At 43.6% G+C, this 15,820-nt stretch overlaps 2 pseudogenes; both read right to left on the bottom strand.

The window, feature by feature from the left end:
- Positions 1 to 3,396: 3,396 nt before the first annotated feature.
- LOC103290214 (annexin A2-like) lies at positions 3,397 to 4,415 on the bottom strand (annotated as a pseudogene).
- Positions 4,416 to 8,172: 3,757 nt separating this feature from the next.
- LOC129150360 (glyceraldehyde-3-phosphate dehydrogenase-like) lies at positions 8,173 to 9,578 on the bottom strand (annotated as a pseudogene).
- Positions 9,579 to 15,820: the final 6,242 nt, after the last annotated feature.

The following is a 15,820-nucleotide window of genomic DNA, read 5'->3' as shown; positions in this document are numbered from 1 at the left end:
AGCTCCAGGGCGGCTGCCGCAGAACTCGTTGGGCGGCGGGCTCGGCAAGGCTCCGGTGTGCCCGGTGCCCGGCGGTGGGCTGGTCCGGTGTCGCTGCGTCGGCCCTTGGGTCTGCAACGGTGGCCAGTCGCTGAGCGTGCGCACCTGGCCACTTCGGGGCATTGAGATTCTTGAAGGACTCGGAGGTCAGCAAGCACGGAGTCTCCCACCCCATGTCTCCCAGGGGCTCGTCTGTCCGTGCTCGGCAGCGAGTAGAGCCGTCCGTCCCCTCAGCCGGAGACCGCCGGGGGAACTGCGCCGAGTACGTTCCAGGCCACCATTGTGTCGCCTGAGCCATAGTTCTTAAAGTGTGGACTTTGGGTCACCGGCATCAGCATCATCCTGCGTACCCCTCTCTTTTATTCTAGTTGTAGAGCATCTGCTCAGCCAGCCCCCCGGTCTTTCTGGCTGGTGTCTGCTCTGCTCTCCCGTCGTAGTCTCAATATTGTTGTGGTAGGCAACGATCAGGCTGCCGCCCTATGTCTCCATCTTGGTCCTCCTTTGTACAGTTAAGTCTTGATTGTTGTTGGTGTCACTGGGAGGAATTGTCCTCCAGGCCAATTGGCCGTGAGGACCCTCTTTGTCCATATAGGAAGAGTTGCTGTGCAGGAGACATGTTTGTGGGCCGGGTCTTGATGCAGCAATGCCTTGGCGCTCACTGAGTCTGCCTCTAGAATGCCTCCCTTATGCAAGTGATTGAAATCTGGTGTCATCTCCCACCAACCACTAGATGCCCTCGTTTCTGGGTCTCCAATGCAGTGTGGGTCAGCCACTACCTGAGGCACTCAGCAGGAAAAAGCTTCTGCTCAGCTTGGCTGGGGCGGAGCTACAGGGTGGAGCCTACAACCTTGGCTTCCTGTCAGCCCCGCCCTATGAGGCTCCTGTGTCTGTGTCCCTCTGTATTCCTTGCAAACACCTCTGAGAGAAACGCACCCTGGAATTTCGCCCACTGCCAAACAGTCCAGTCCCTCCCCTAATGAATCTGGACTCCCAGATTCTCGCCTGGATCTGGGTTTCAGTGCAGTTGGAACTGGGTCTCAGCGCAGTCTGGCGTCCCTGTCTCCTTCCCAGCAGGGCCACCCAGTGGCGCAGGCAAAAGTCCGTCCTCTGCGCACCTTCCAGTGCGCGCGTCTGGAGCCACCGCTTCTCTGTGCCTCCGCCACCACAGCCCAAATTCATTCCCCCAGCGTGTGCCTGGCTTCCCAGGGTTTTGCCCGGAACTGGGGTTCAGTGCAGTCGGAACTGGGGTTCAGCACGGTCCTGAGCTTATGTCTCCTTCCCGCTAGGGCAGTTCAGTGGCGCAGGCAACAGTCCGTCCTTTGCGCCCCTTCCCGTGCGCGCCTCTGGAGCTCTGCCTTCCCCCGCTCCTCTGTGCCTGCGCCCCACAGCCCAGATTCATTCCCCCAGCCTGCGCCTGGCTTCCCAGGGTTTCGCCCGGAACTGGCGCTCAGTGCAGTCGGAGCCGGCGCTTAGCGCACTCCGGAGCCTTTATCTCCTTCCTGCCAGTGAACACCGGCCAGGCCGTCAGCCGCCCCCTCCTCTCCGGCTCCATCCACCCCGCAGGCGCGCGCGCTCGTGTCTCCGCCAGTTTCTCCATACCTCAGGCTTTTACGGCTCCCCCGATTGTCCCCGTGGCCCTCTCCTTCCCCCAAGCTGTGGGCATTTCAGTCCGCCAGCTCTCCTGTGGTTCTGGACGATGTCCGTTCTGACCTCTAGTTGTGCCTTTGAAATTGTTGTGCCCAGCTGCAGGTTAGGTGTTTCACCTATGCCGCCATCTTGGTTTCTCCCAAAATCATGTTCTTAATTTTAAAAAGCAATTGAGGCCAGTATTTTTCTCTCCAAATTTAACAAAACCAAGTTATTTTTCTCTTAAAAGGCCTTTTTTTTATATATATATTTTATTGATTTTTTACAGAGAGGAAGAGAAATAGAGAGTTAGAAACATCGATGATAGAGAAACATCGATCAGTTGCCTCTTGCACACCCCCTACTGGGGTGTGCCCGCAACCAAGGTACATGCCCTTGACCGGAATCGAACCTGGGACCTTCAGTCCGCAGGCTGGTGCTCTATCCACTGAGCCAAACCGGTTTCGGCTTAAAAGGCCTTTAATTAGTTGTGTCTGTGCATCTTCCCAAAGACCATTTTCTCCTGTTGACATTGGTGCTATTCTTCTCCACCTAGGAATTAGGCTGATCCTGCCTTTTTCAGGCATAATCTGGCATTTATCTTTGGTTAAAAAAAAGTAACTGTTATTCTTGTCTTTCGCTGCCAGCATTGCAGACTGGGCATTTAAATGCCTTTGATTGTGTATTTGTAGAAGCTAACAGCTGCATGTGCTATTTCCAATACTCTTTAATATCCACCCAGGAAGTGACCATGGAATGCTTGTCATTTTTCTGGAGGGGGAATAGATGTAAAATTGGTGAGTTATATACAGAGGTGAAAACTAGGTGAAACATTCTTCAACAGATCGTAGGCTTGCCATCTGCCCTCTGGAGAAAACTATATTCTTTTCAGCAGCTCTCAGAATGCTCATCTGCCTGAGCTTGGGGCAGCCGCAGATGGCCAGTGCTTTGGAGACTCAAGTAAAATCAGTATGTTTTCAAAACAAACAATAGGTATCATCCAGCTGGTGGAGATAATAGACCATCTCTGGAAGGAACTGGATCAGTACAAGAGTACTCAAAACAAGTCACATTTTCAACAGTCACATTTGCCCAAGAAACCAGTTTCACAAATATTTTCTCCTGCCAATCTAATTTTAGAAGAGAGAAAAGGACTTACCACTTCCAACTTCCACCAAACCCTGAGGACAAGAGACCAGAGAGGCTGACAGGGTAAAATGCTTACCACCTCTGCAGGCCGTGGTCAGAGGCCCACGATCTCTCAGCTGCAGCAGTCCAGGGGGCTAGCCCTGTCCCAGCCAGTGAATTCTCCTGGCTGGCTCCCCAAACTGTGGGGGCTAAAAATATTAATACTTTTCCTCCCACCTTCTAAGTTCTAGCTGAGCTAATAATCACATTAACAGAGACAGATTAACAGGAGAAAATAAAGTTTTAATATATGCAGATGGGGAATTCACATAGGCATGAAAATTCCAAAGACAGTGAGGCAACAGTGGGTATACGTATAAGACATTTATTTTGTTCTAAAAAATTCAATTTATTCATCTGTTTACAACACAGTACACAAGAGGCGAAGTGTTTCACATCATAGATTTCACTTCCAACTCTTGGAATGTTTATTTCTTCAGCTAAAAGCCAGGGAATGCTTAGGCAACTGAAATAAGATTGGGGCAGGCAATGCTTTCATTCTCACAGGATGGACATGGGAGGACGCTGGAGCCACCGCAGGCCTCAGTCACTCCCGCCACACAGGTAGAGCAGTGCCTTCTGGTTGTCACCGTTGGTGTCTTGCTGGATGTAATAATACAGAGACTTGCTGAACTTTCTCTTGAATTCAGACCTGATCTTCAACATGTCCACTTCACTGTAGGAGATCACGATTCTGATCAGCTTATTACATGTCCTCTCGCCCTTCATGGAGTCATACAGTAGGTCAGCAAAATACAGAGGCTTGTTCCGGATACACTGGACTAGGTTCAGGACAGCATTTTCCAGGCTTCCCTTGACTTCCTTCTTGATGCTCTCCAACATGTCATAAGGGCTGCAGCTCTTGTACTTGTCAAATACTTTCTGGAGGTGACACGCTCTGCTTGGTCATGATGCTGATCCACTTGGGAACATCAGTTTCTTTCCTCTTCACCCCAGCATCAAAGAGATCCTGGACATCTTGATCAATCAGTTCATAATCGATGATGGAGCCACCTTCTGCTCTTTTACCCTTTGTGAGGATAACCATCAGCTGGTAGGAGTCACCAGATGTGTCGGAAATAATGTCCTTCTCCAGACCAGTCTTGTAGACTGTGTTAATTTCCCATAGCTCCTGGTTGGTCCTTGAGCAGATGATCTCAGTGAGAGAGTCCTCATCAGTCCCCAGCCCCTCCATGGAGGCCTTCAGCTCGGAAGCATCGTACTGAGCGCGTGTTTTCGAGAGGCCCAGAATCATGGTCTCCAGGTAGGTGGCTGGACAAAGCTGACTTTAGTGCTGATGAAAGTTACTTTTTGGTCCTCTGGTAGGTGAAGGCAATATCCTGTCTCAGTTCATTGCTGTGGTTGGACAAAATGTTGACATTGGTGACATCATCCACACCTTTGGTCTTGACGGCCATTTCAATGTTCAAAGCATCCCGCTGGGCTTCAAAGTTGGGGTAGACTTTGACTGACCCATACAAACTTACAGGTGTAGAGTGATCACCCTCCAAGCTGAGCTTTCACAGGATTTCTTGAACAGTAAACATTTTTAAAGAAGCTGGGCTAGGCAGGGAAAGCTGTGAGCATCCCCAGATGCTGAGCGCCTATAAGACATTTTTGGAAAAAGGAGAAAAGGGGGGTGGGGTATTAGACTTCAGAAGGGAGACATGCAACAATGCTATTCTCCAACATATATATATATATTTTTATGTTTAATATATCTTTATTGTTCAGATTATTACAGTTGTTCCTCTTTTTCCCCCCATAGCTCCCTTCCACCTGGTTCCCACCCCACCCTCTTCCCTTAACGCCCCCACTGTCCTCATCCATAGGTGTACGATTTTGGTCCAGTCTCTTCCCACACCTCCTTCCCCCTGAGAATTGTCAGTCCACTCCCTTTCTATGCCCCTGATTCTATTATATTCACCAGTTTATTCTGTTCATCAGATTTTTTATTCACTTGATTTTTAGATTCACTTGTTGGTAGATATGTATTTGTTGTTCATAATTTTTATCTTTACCCTTTTCTTCTTCTTCCTCTTAATGAATACCCTTCAGCATTTCATATAATACTGGTTTGGCGGTGATGAACTCCTTTAGCTTTTTCTTATCTGTGAAGCTCTTTATCTGACCTTCAATTCTGAATGATAGCTTTGCTGGGTAGAGTAATCTTGGTTGTAGGTTCTTGCTATTCATCACTTTGAATATTTCTTGCCACTCCCTTATGGCCTGCATAGTTTCTGTTGAGAAATCAGTTGACAATCGTATAGGTGCTCCTTTGTAGGTAACTAACTGTTTTTCTCTTGCTGCTTTTAATATTCTCTCTTTGTCTTTTGCTCTTGGCATTTTAATTATGATGTGTCTTGGTGTGGTACTCTTTGGATTCCTTTTGTTTGGGGTTCTCTGTGCTTCCTGGACTTGTAAGTCTATTTCTCTCACCAGGTGGGGGAAGTTTTCTGTCATTATTTCTTCAAATAGGTTTTCAATATCCTGCTCTCTCTCTTCTTCTGGCATCCCCATCATTCTGATGTTGGTATGCTTGAATTTGTCCCAGAGGCTCCTTACACTATCTTCATATTTTTGGATTCTTTTTTCTTTTTGCTTTTTCGGTTGGGTGTTTTTTTGCTTCTTCGTATTTCAAATCTTTGACTTGATTCTTGCGATCCTCTAGTCTGCTGTTGGATCTCTGTATATTATTCTTTATTTCAGTCAGTGTATGCTTAATTTATAGTTGGTCTTTTTCATATCCCCGAGGGTCTTACTAAATTTATCAGTGGTTTCTAGAAGATTCTTGAATAACCTTATAACCGTGGTTTTAAACTCTATATCCAGTAGTGTGTTTTCCTCCATTTCCTTCATTTGTGACCTGTTTCTTTGTCTCTGCATTTTGGCTGATTCCCTGTGTTGATAGAGTGGCTTTGTGTGCTAGGTGTCCTATAGGGCCCAATGGCTCAGCCTCCCCAATTACCTGAGGTGGACACTCTTGGTGTACCCCTTTGTGGGCTGTGTGCACAGTCTTGTTGTAGTTAAGCCTTGATTGTTGTTGGTATCACTGGGAGGAATTGACCTCCAGGCTAATTGGCTGTGAGGATCAGTTGTGTCTACAGTGGGAGAACTTCTGTGCTGGAGACACTCTTATGGGGCAGTACTTGCTTCATTGGGGCTTTGGTGCTCACTGAGTCTGCCCCCTGAGTGTGTCCCTTATGGATCTGAGGAGTTGTGATCTGGATGGTCCCACTCTGACCACTGGGTACACTGGCTCTTGGATCTCCAAGGAGGTGCAAATTTAGCCTCTGCCTGAGGCCACCCAGCAGGAGCTATGGATAGATCTGCAGATTCCTCTTCTTTGTTTGGGGTTTGAAGGTGCCCAGATGAGGCCCAGTAGTGAAGCAATGCAACCTGCTGTGGAGCCTTGGGCCTTCTTTTGGAAGTTCTGGGTATCACTGACTCAGCTGCAGTTTGTTAGGTAATTTTAGATTGCAAAGGGCCAGGCCATTCATATGCAAAAGCCTCTGTGCACAGCTGGGGTCGGGTTGTAAATTGGGTGGGGCGGGGTCTCAGGGAATCAACAGGGCGAAGCAAACAGCAATGTCTGACCTTCAGCCCTGCCCTTAGAGGCCCCCAGGTCTCAGTGTCCCGTGGTAATCGCTGCAAGCACCTCTGAGAGAAAGCCGCCCTTGTGTTCCAGCCCAATGCCAGACAGTCCAGTTTCCCCCCATATGAGTCTGGGTCCCCAGAGTCTCACCCGAAACTGGAGTTCAGAGCAGTCAGGAGCTTGTGTCTCCCTCCTGATTGAAAAAGACAACCCCGACCTCAGTTGCCAGCCCTTTTCCACACGCTTACGCCTCCGTACCTCCACACTGTACTTCTGCAGCTCCTCTGAGTCTCAGTGTGATTTTTCTCTTAAGAAATTGAATCAGTTAGGGGTCCATGGGCAAGTTCTTCGCTTTTTTGAAGTATTGAAATATACAAAGGAATTGTGTTTCTAGTTGTTTATATTCACCTCCAGCTCATTCAATAAACCATTTGTTGACACTGTGTTGGGATCTGTGTTGGAAATCCTTGTTATATTTTAGAAGGGCCAATTTCATAGATTTTTTCCCCCCTCAAAATAGTCTGCAACCCAAAGCCCAATAGAAGTTTACATTAAGTCTTTATTTCTGTTGTTTTTGTATAATGATATTATTTGATGTTCTAGGAATTTTTGTTTGGGAAAGGATATTTAAACTTAGAACTATTTTTCTTGGCTATAATTATTTAAACCCTCACTGCTAGATTTTGACCATTTGTTTTGATGTGGAAGGGGGGCAGGCAGTTAGCATGTTATTTGCATAATCACTTGATGTAAGAATATATTGATATATTTGTACTGTCAGTGCTCTGCCCACTTAAAGATCATATCATTTTATTGGCTTTAGACTTCCAACTTCTACTATCTGGAAATTCTAGGGAATTAACAGAAACCCCCAGCACTCAGTCAATGGCTGGTGGGAGTTAGGGTGTAATTGCTCCAGCTCCCTCCCTCTTTGGGTGGGATGATTGTAAGGCCTGTGGAGTTAAGTTCTAGTTGTGGCTAAAACCCAGCCTTATGAACTGTCCTGTCTTTCCTGCTGCTCCCATACCACTAATGCCTGAACCTTCCTAATAAACTATTTGCAAAGTCTCACATCAAACCAAATCCCTTTGGGGAATACTCTATCTAAAACAAACCATATATTTTAATATATTATCCTTGGTAGTTAAAATAAATTTCTTGGTTTAATTCACTTAACAGGAATAATAGTCCTTCCTTTATTCATAGGGGATATGTTCCAAGGCCCCTGGCAGATGCCTGAAGCCACAAATAGTATCGAACCCTTTATATACTATGTTTTTCCTATATGTACATACCTATAATAAAGTTTCATTTTTAAGTTAAGCAAAGTAAGAGATTACAAAACAACTAATAAATAGAAAAATGACGCAGTGTTAGGCTACTACTGACCTGATGATACATCAGAAGGAGGGTCTTCTGCTTTGAGTGTTCTTGGATAACTGAGCTTGATGATGTCGATCGCTAACTGTCAGGAGCGAACAATGTCAATGGTTGGGGACATTTAATATTTTTGGCCTGAGGTTGACTTTGTTTTTTTGGCTGGGTAAGTGAACTTTATTGATGGTGCACGACAAGGTAGGGCTGCCTAAGCCCCTCCCCTTCTTCAGGGGGTCGGGGATGGAAACTGTAGTGGTCAGGAGATTCTCAGTGTGTTGGGGGATCAATTTGGGGCAAGGACTCCCCAGCAGCTGAGGGCCTCTCTTCCTCTTGCTGGGGCTGGTGGTCCAGGGGGCTCTTACTCCTGGGAGGCCATGTGGGCCATAAGGTCCACCACCCTGTTGCTATAGCCAAATTCATTGTCATACCAGGAAATGAGCTTGACAAAATGGTCATTGAGGGCAATGCCAGCCCCAGCATTGAAGGTGGAGGAGTGGGTGTCACTGTTAAAGTCGCAGGAGACAGCCTGGTCCTCAGTATAGTCCAGGATGCCCTTGAGGGGGCTTTCTGATGCCGGCTTCATTACCTTCTTGATGTCATTGTATTTGGCAGCTTTCTCCAGGCGGCAGGTCAGATCCATAACTGACACACTGGGGGTGGGAGCATGAAAGGCCATGCCAGTGAGCTTCCCATTCAGCTCAGGGATGACCTTGTCCACAGCCTTGGCAGCATCAGTAGAAGCAGGGATGATCTTCTTGGCAGTCCCTCGACCATCACGCCATAGCTTCCCAGAGGGGCCATCAATGGTCTTCTGGGAGGCTGTGATGGCATAGAGCCAGTGATGGGCAACCTTTTGAGCTTGGTGTGTCAGACTTCGCCAAAAAACTGAGCATGACTCGGGTAGTGTGTCACTTTGAGGAAAAAACATTATTTCATAAATGTTTCATCCTCAGGAGCAGCAAATGTTTCATCCTCGGCATGCGGCCGCCTGAGCGGCCGCGTGTCATCAGAAATGGCTATGCATGTCAGTGCTGACACGTGTGTCATAGGTTCACCATCACTGGCATAGACTGTGGTCATGAGTCCCTTCATGATGCCAAAGTTGTCAAGGATGACCTTGGCGAGGGGTCAGGAGGCATTGCTGACAATCTTGAGGGAGTTGTCATACTTGTCATGGTTCACACCCATCACAAACTTGGGGACATCTGCAGAAGGGGCAAAGATGATGACTCTCTTGGCTCCGCCCTTCAAATGAACCCCAGCCTTATCCGTGGTAGTGAAGACACCAGTGGACTCCACAACATACTCAGCACCAGCATCACCCCATTTGAAGATGGAGATTGACTTTCCATTGATGACAAGCTTTCTGTTCTCAGCCTTGACTGTGCCTTTGAACTTGCCATGAGTAGAATCATACTGGAACATGTAGAGCAGGGGTCCTCAAACTTTTTAAACAGGGGGCCAGTTCACTGTCCCTCAGACGGTTGGAGGGCCGGACTATAGTTTAAAAAAAATTATGAGCAAATTCCTATGCACACTGCATATATCTTATTTTGAAGTAAAAAAACAAAACGGCAAACACACCCCCATGTGGCCCGCGGGCCGTAGTTTGAGGACGCCTGATGTAGAGCATGTAGTTGAGGTCAATGAAGGGGTCATTGATGGTGACAATATCCACTTTGCCAGAGTTAAAAGCAGCCCTGGTGATCAGGCGCCCAATACGTCCAAATCTGTTCACGCTGACCTTCACCATTGTGTCTGCACTGAGCAGGAGGAGAGGCTGTCTGATGAACTGGAGGAGCAGAGAGCCTGAGATTGACTTTGGATAACTGAAACCAAGGGAAAAAAACCCTGTATTTTATACAGGCATGCATACATCATTTTATTGTGCTTCACAGATGTTGTGCTTTTTAAAAATTGAAAGCAAGACACTTGACTAGCAAAATTATTACAACTTGCTTTATTGTGATACTCACTTTATTGTGGTGGTCTGGAACTGAATCTGTAATATCTTGGTGTATATTTTCATTATCTGGTAGTACATATTGTTAATTGCCTACTAAATAACATCTGTAATTTTCTTAAAAGGGAAAACTTTCGTACATCTAAACCATGATTGAAACAATAAAACATAGTAAAAGCACCAGAAAAATAAGTATCTAGGTTAACATGATCATATTTTAAGAGTTTCCAGTCTCGATAGTGACACTTACAGGCAGCAGAATATGTACCAAGTGCTGAGTTTAGTGACTACACTTGTAATTATATTTAAAATTTTATTTAAAATTGATTTTTAGAGAGAGGGGAAGGGAGAGGGAGAGAGAGAAACATCTATGCAAGAAGGAAACATTGATCAGTCAGCTGCCTCCTGCACGCCCCCTGTTGAGGATTAAGCCTACAACCCAGTCATGTGCCCTGACTGGGAATCGAACTAGCAGCCTTTCAGTGCACAGGATGATGCCCAACCGAGCCACATTGGTCAGGGCTATAATTATACTTCTATTGTTACTTTCTGTACCATCTATATATATAAAACCTAAGTGACAGAATGACCAGAGCGACTGGTTGACCAGTTGCTATGATGTGCACTGACCACCAGGGGGCAGACGCTCAACACAGGAGCTTTCCCCTGGTGGTCAGTGTGCTCCCACAGAGGGAGCGTGCTCAGCTGACCAACCCATCCCAGCGGCCCACCAGCCTGGTGGCAGCCACTCACTCCCTCAGTAGTCCTGCAGGTCCAATCTCTGGAGAATGGTCCAGGCACCGAAGGTACAGCACTGCTGGCCTTCTGGCTGTGGTGCCTGAGGCCACTTCCCCTCCCTAGATGCTCAGCAAGGAAGAAAGGATATAAAAGCGGCTGCCAGGTGACTTCCGACAACCAGCACAAACGTCAGCGGGATGGATCCAGATCCCGGGCCAGCAAGGGCATCCGACCGCCTGCCTGGAGGGCGCATCCTGGCCCCTCCCCCATCCCCTGCCCCACTCAGGACCTCACCTGTGCACAAATTCATGCACCAGGCCTCCAGTCTTTTATATTATTATAGGATAGCCAGGTTCTTATAAAGAACTTGTAGTTTTAGCAAAGGTGAAGTCTGAGGTTAAATACTTAACAATGGGGATACATTCTAAGAAATGCATCATTAGGGGATTTCATCATTGCATGAAAATCATATAGTGTACAAACCTGGATGGTATAGCCTACTTCATACCTAGACTATATGGTATAGGCTATTGCACCCAGGCTACAAACCTATACAGCATGTTACTGTACTGAATACTATAGGCAGTTGAAACAATGAAAAGTATTTGTGTATCTGAATGTATCTAAACATAGAAAAAGTTCACTAAAAATATAATATAAAAGATAAAAAATGGTACACATGTAGAGGGCACTTATTATGAATAAAGCTTGCAGGACTGGAAGTTGCTCTGGGAGAGTCAATGAGATAGTAGTGAGTGAATATTAAGGCCTGGGACATTACTGTACAACACCATAGACTTTATAAACACTGTACACTAGGCTACACTAAATTTGTAAAATAATTTTTTTTTTCTGGGGAGATTAAAAATGGAAGCAGAGTAAGTGGATGCTGCACAGATATGCTCCCAGGAACAAACTGGTATTACAACGAAAATACAGAAAAACTTCCTGAATAATCAATGGAAAATTTGTAGGAAAGAACCCTGATACCCAAGGACCAAAAGTGGAGACTGCATAGAGACTGGTACGAGGGACAGAGGCGCAAAAGGGCTGGTCAGGCACCCACAGATAGCAACTAAAGTCCCAGAGAGATATCTCAGCTGAGGGGGGTTGCCACTGAGAACTCTGGGATCTAATCCCCAGCAGAGATCACCAGAAGAAGAGATAAATGAAGCAGAGATAAGAAATGAAAAGCAAGCCAACATAAATAAAGAAACCAAATTAACCGTTTATGATCACCTGGGTTAATAGCAACAAATGCTCCTCTATCCCAAATCCTGTCAAATTTGCCAATATTTGCTCTATCAGGAAAAAAAGAAAAAAGAAAAAATCCTTCTTCTAGTATAGATTATTCAAATTCAGTATTAAAACAGTAATGTGGGTGATCAGCTAACGCTGGCAAACTGGTTTCCGATTCTCTTAGTATGTCCTGCACAAGAAGACCAGGCTAAGGAAACACATCACCACCAAGCCAGCATTACAAGAAATGCTAAAGGGGTTGCTGTAATGAGAAGGAACAGTGAGAAACATAGCCATACAGAATTAAAATGGCAATAAATAAGTACCTATCAATAACCCTAAATGTAAATGGATTAAATACTCCAATCAAAAGTCTTAGGGTAGCTGAATGGATACAAAAATATGATCCAACTATATGCTATCTACAAGAGACCCAACTCAAAACAAAAGACACACACAGGATGAGAGTGAAAGGATGGAAAATAATTTCCCATGCAAATGGAAAAGAAAAAAGCTGGAGTAGCAATACTCATATCCGACAAAATAGACTTTAAAATGAAGGCCATCACAAGAGACAACAAAGGTCACTACATAATACTAAAGGGATCGATCCAACAAGAGGATATAACTTTGGTAAACATAAATGCACCCAATATAGGGGGACCTAAATATATTTAAAAAAAACCTTCTAGAGGACATTAATAGAGAGATCGACAACAATACAGTCATAGTAGGGGACTTTAATTCCCCTCTGACTTCATTGGATAGATCTTCCAGACAAAAACTTAACAAGGAAACAGAGACTCTACAGGACACATTGGATCAGATGAATTTAATAGACATTTATAGAACATTTCACTCCAATGCAGCAGAATATACATTCTTCTCAAGTGCACACAGTTCATTCACAAAGATAGACCACATGTTAGGACATAAAACAAGTCTCTACAAGTTCAAGAAGATTGAAATCACATCAAGCATCTTCTCAGATCACAGTGGAATGAAATTAAAAATCAACTACAGTAAAAACACCCAAAAACATTCAAACACATGAAGGCTAAATAGCATGTTATTAAACAATGAATGGGTTACCAGAGAGATCAAGAAAGAAATCAAAAACTTCCTGGAAACAAATGAAAATGAACACACAATAATACAAAATCTCAGGGACACAGCAAAAGCAGTCCTGAGAGGGAAGTTTATAGTACTACAGGCATACCTCAAAAAACAAGAAAAATTAGCAATAAACTATTTAACCCTACAAAGTAAAGAATTGGAAAGAGAACAATAAGAAAAGCCCAGAGTAAGTAGAAGGAAGGAAATAATAAAGATTACAGCAGAAATAAATAACATAGACACTAAAAAAAATATAAAAAATCAATGAAACCAAGAGCTGGTTCTTTGAAAGGATAAACAAAATTGATACATCATTAGCCAGACTAATCAAGAAACAAAGAGAGAGTACCCAAATAAATAAATTCAGAAATGAAAGTGGAGAAGTAATCACTGACACCACAGAAATACAAAGGATTGTAAGAAAATACTATGAACAACTATATGCCAACAAGCTGGACAATGTGGATGAAATAGACAAATTCCTAGAAAAATACAGTCATCCAAAACTGAATCAGGAAGAATAAAAAAATCTGAATAGGCCAATAACAACTGATGAAATAGAAGCAATAATAAAAAAAACTCCCACCAAACAAAAGCCCTGATGGTTTCATAGGGGAATTTTACCAAACATTCAAAGAAGAACTAACACCTATACTCCTCAAAGTATTTCAGAAAATCCAAGAGGAAGGAACATTTCCAAACTCCTTTTATGTGGCCAGCATTATCCTAATTCCAAAACCAGATAAAGACACTACAAAGAAAGAGAACTACAGGCCAATATCCCTGAGGAACATAGATGCTGAAATCCTCAACAAAACATTAGCAAATCGCATCCAGCAATATATTAAAAAGATCATACACCATGATCAAGTGGGATTTATTCCAGAGATGCAAGGCTGGTACAATATTTGCAAATTAATAAACGTGATACATCATGTAAACAAACTGAAAGACAAAAATCACATGATCATATCAATAGATGCAGAAAAAGCATTCAACAAAATCCAACACCCATTCTTGATAAAAACTCTCAGCAAAGTGGGAATAAAGAGAGCATATCTCAACATGATAAAGGCCATATATGGCAAACTTAAAGCCAACATCATACTCAGTGGGCAAAAACTAAAAAACCATTTCCCCTAAGAAGAGGAACAAGACAGGATGCCCACTTTTACCACTCCTGTTCTACATAGTACTAGAAGTGCTAGTCATAGCGATCAGACAAGAAGAAGAAATAAAAGGCATACAAATTGGAAACGAAGAAATAAAACTGTCATTATTTGCTGATGACATGATATTGTACATAGAAAACCCCAAAGACTCCATCAAAAAACTACTAGACTTAATAAATGAATTTGGCAATGTAGCAGAATACAAAATTAACACTCAGAAATATATGGCTTTTCCCCCCACCTTTTTTATATGGCTTTTTTATACACCAATAATGAACTCACAGAAAGAAAAACTAAAAAAAAAAAAAATCCCATTTACCATTGCACCAAATAATTAAAATATCTAGGAATAAACTTAACTAAGGAGGTAAAAGACATGGACTCAAAAAACTACAACATTGAAAAAAAACAGAGGAAGACAAACAAATGGAAGAATACTGTATACAGTGTTCATGGATTGGTAGAATCAACATCATTAAAATGTCCATACTACCCAAAGCAATCTATAGATTTCATGCAATCCCCATTAAGATACCAATGGAATATTTCACAGACCTAGAACAAACTCTCCAAAAATTCATATGGAATAAAAGAAGACCCTGAATAGCAGCAGCAATCCTGAGAAAAAGAACAAAGTTGAAGGGTTCACAATAGCAGGTATCAAGCTATATTACAAAGCCATTGTTCTCAAAACTGCCTGGTACTGGCACAAGAACAGACATACAGACCAATGGAACAGAACAGAGAACCCAAGCCATTATGCTCAATTAATATTTGACAAAGGAGACAAGAGCATACAATGGAGTCAAGATAGTCCCTTCAATACTAAATGGTATTGGGAAAATTGAACAGATACATGCAAAGAATTGAAACTAGATCACCAACTCACACCATATACAAAAATAAACTCAAAATGGATAAAGTACTTAAACGTAAGATGGGAAACCATAAAAATCTTAGAAGAATCCATAGGCAGCAAAATATCAGACATACGTCGTAGCAATATCTTTACTGATACAGCTCCTAGGGCAATGGAAACTAAAGAGAAAATAAAGAAATGGGACTTCATCAAAATAAAAAGCTTCTGCACAGCAAAAGAAACCATCAACAAAACAACAAGAAGGCCCACTGCATGGGAGAACATATTTGCCAATGTTATCTCTGATAAGGGTTTAATCTCCAAAATTTACAGGGAAGTCATACAATTTAACCAAAGGAAGATAAACAGTCCAATAAAAAAAATGGGCAAAGGACCTAAATAGACACTCTTTGAAAGAGGGCATACAGAAGGCCAAGAGACATATGAAAACATGCTCAAAGTCACTAATCACCCTAGAGATACAAATCAAAACAACAATGAGATACCATCTCTCACCTGTCAGAATGGCTATCATCAACAAATCAACAAATGACAAGTGCTGGTGAGGATGCAGAGAAAAAGGAACCCTCGTGCACTGCTTCTGTGAATGCAGACTGGTGCAGCCACTGTGGAAAACAGTATGGAGTTTCCTCAAAAAATTAAAAATGGAACTGCCATTTGACCGAGTGATCCCACTTCTAGGACTATATCCCAAGAACTCAGAGACACCAATCAGAAAGAATATATGCACCCTTATGTTCATAGCAGCAAAATTTACAATAGCTAAGATTTGGAAACAACTTAAGTGCCCATCAGCAGGTGAGTGGATTAAAAAACAGTGGTACATCTACACAATGGAATACTACGCTGCTGTAAAAAAGAAGGAACTCTTACCATTTGTAACAGCA

Source organism: Eptesicus fuscus, chromosome 9 (assembly GCF_027574615.1).
Source record: "Eptesicus fuscus isolate TK198812 chromosome 9, DD_ASM_mEF_20220401, whole genome shotgun sequence".
Taxonomy (NCBI): Eukaryota; Metazoa; Chordata; class Mammalia; order Chiroptera; family Vespertilionidae; genus Eptesicus; species Eptesicus fuscus.
This window is presented reverse-complemented; position numbering and strand designations above follow the sequence as displayed.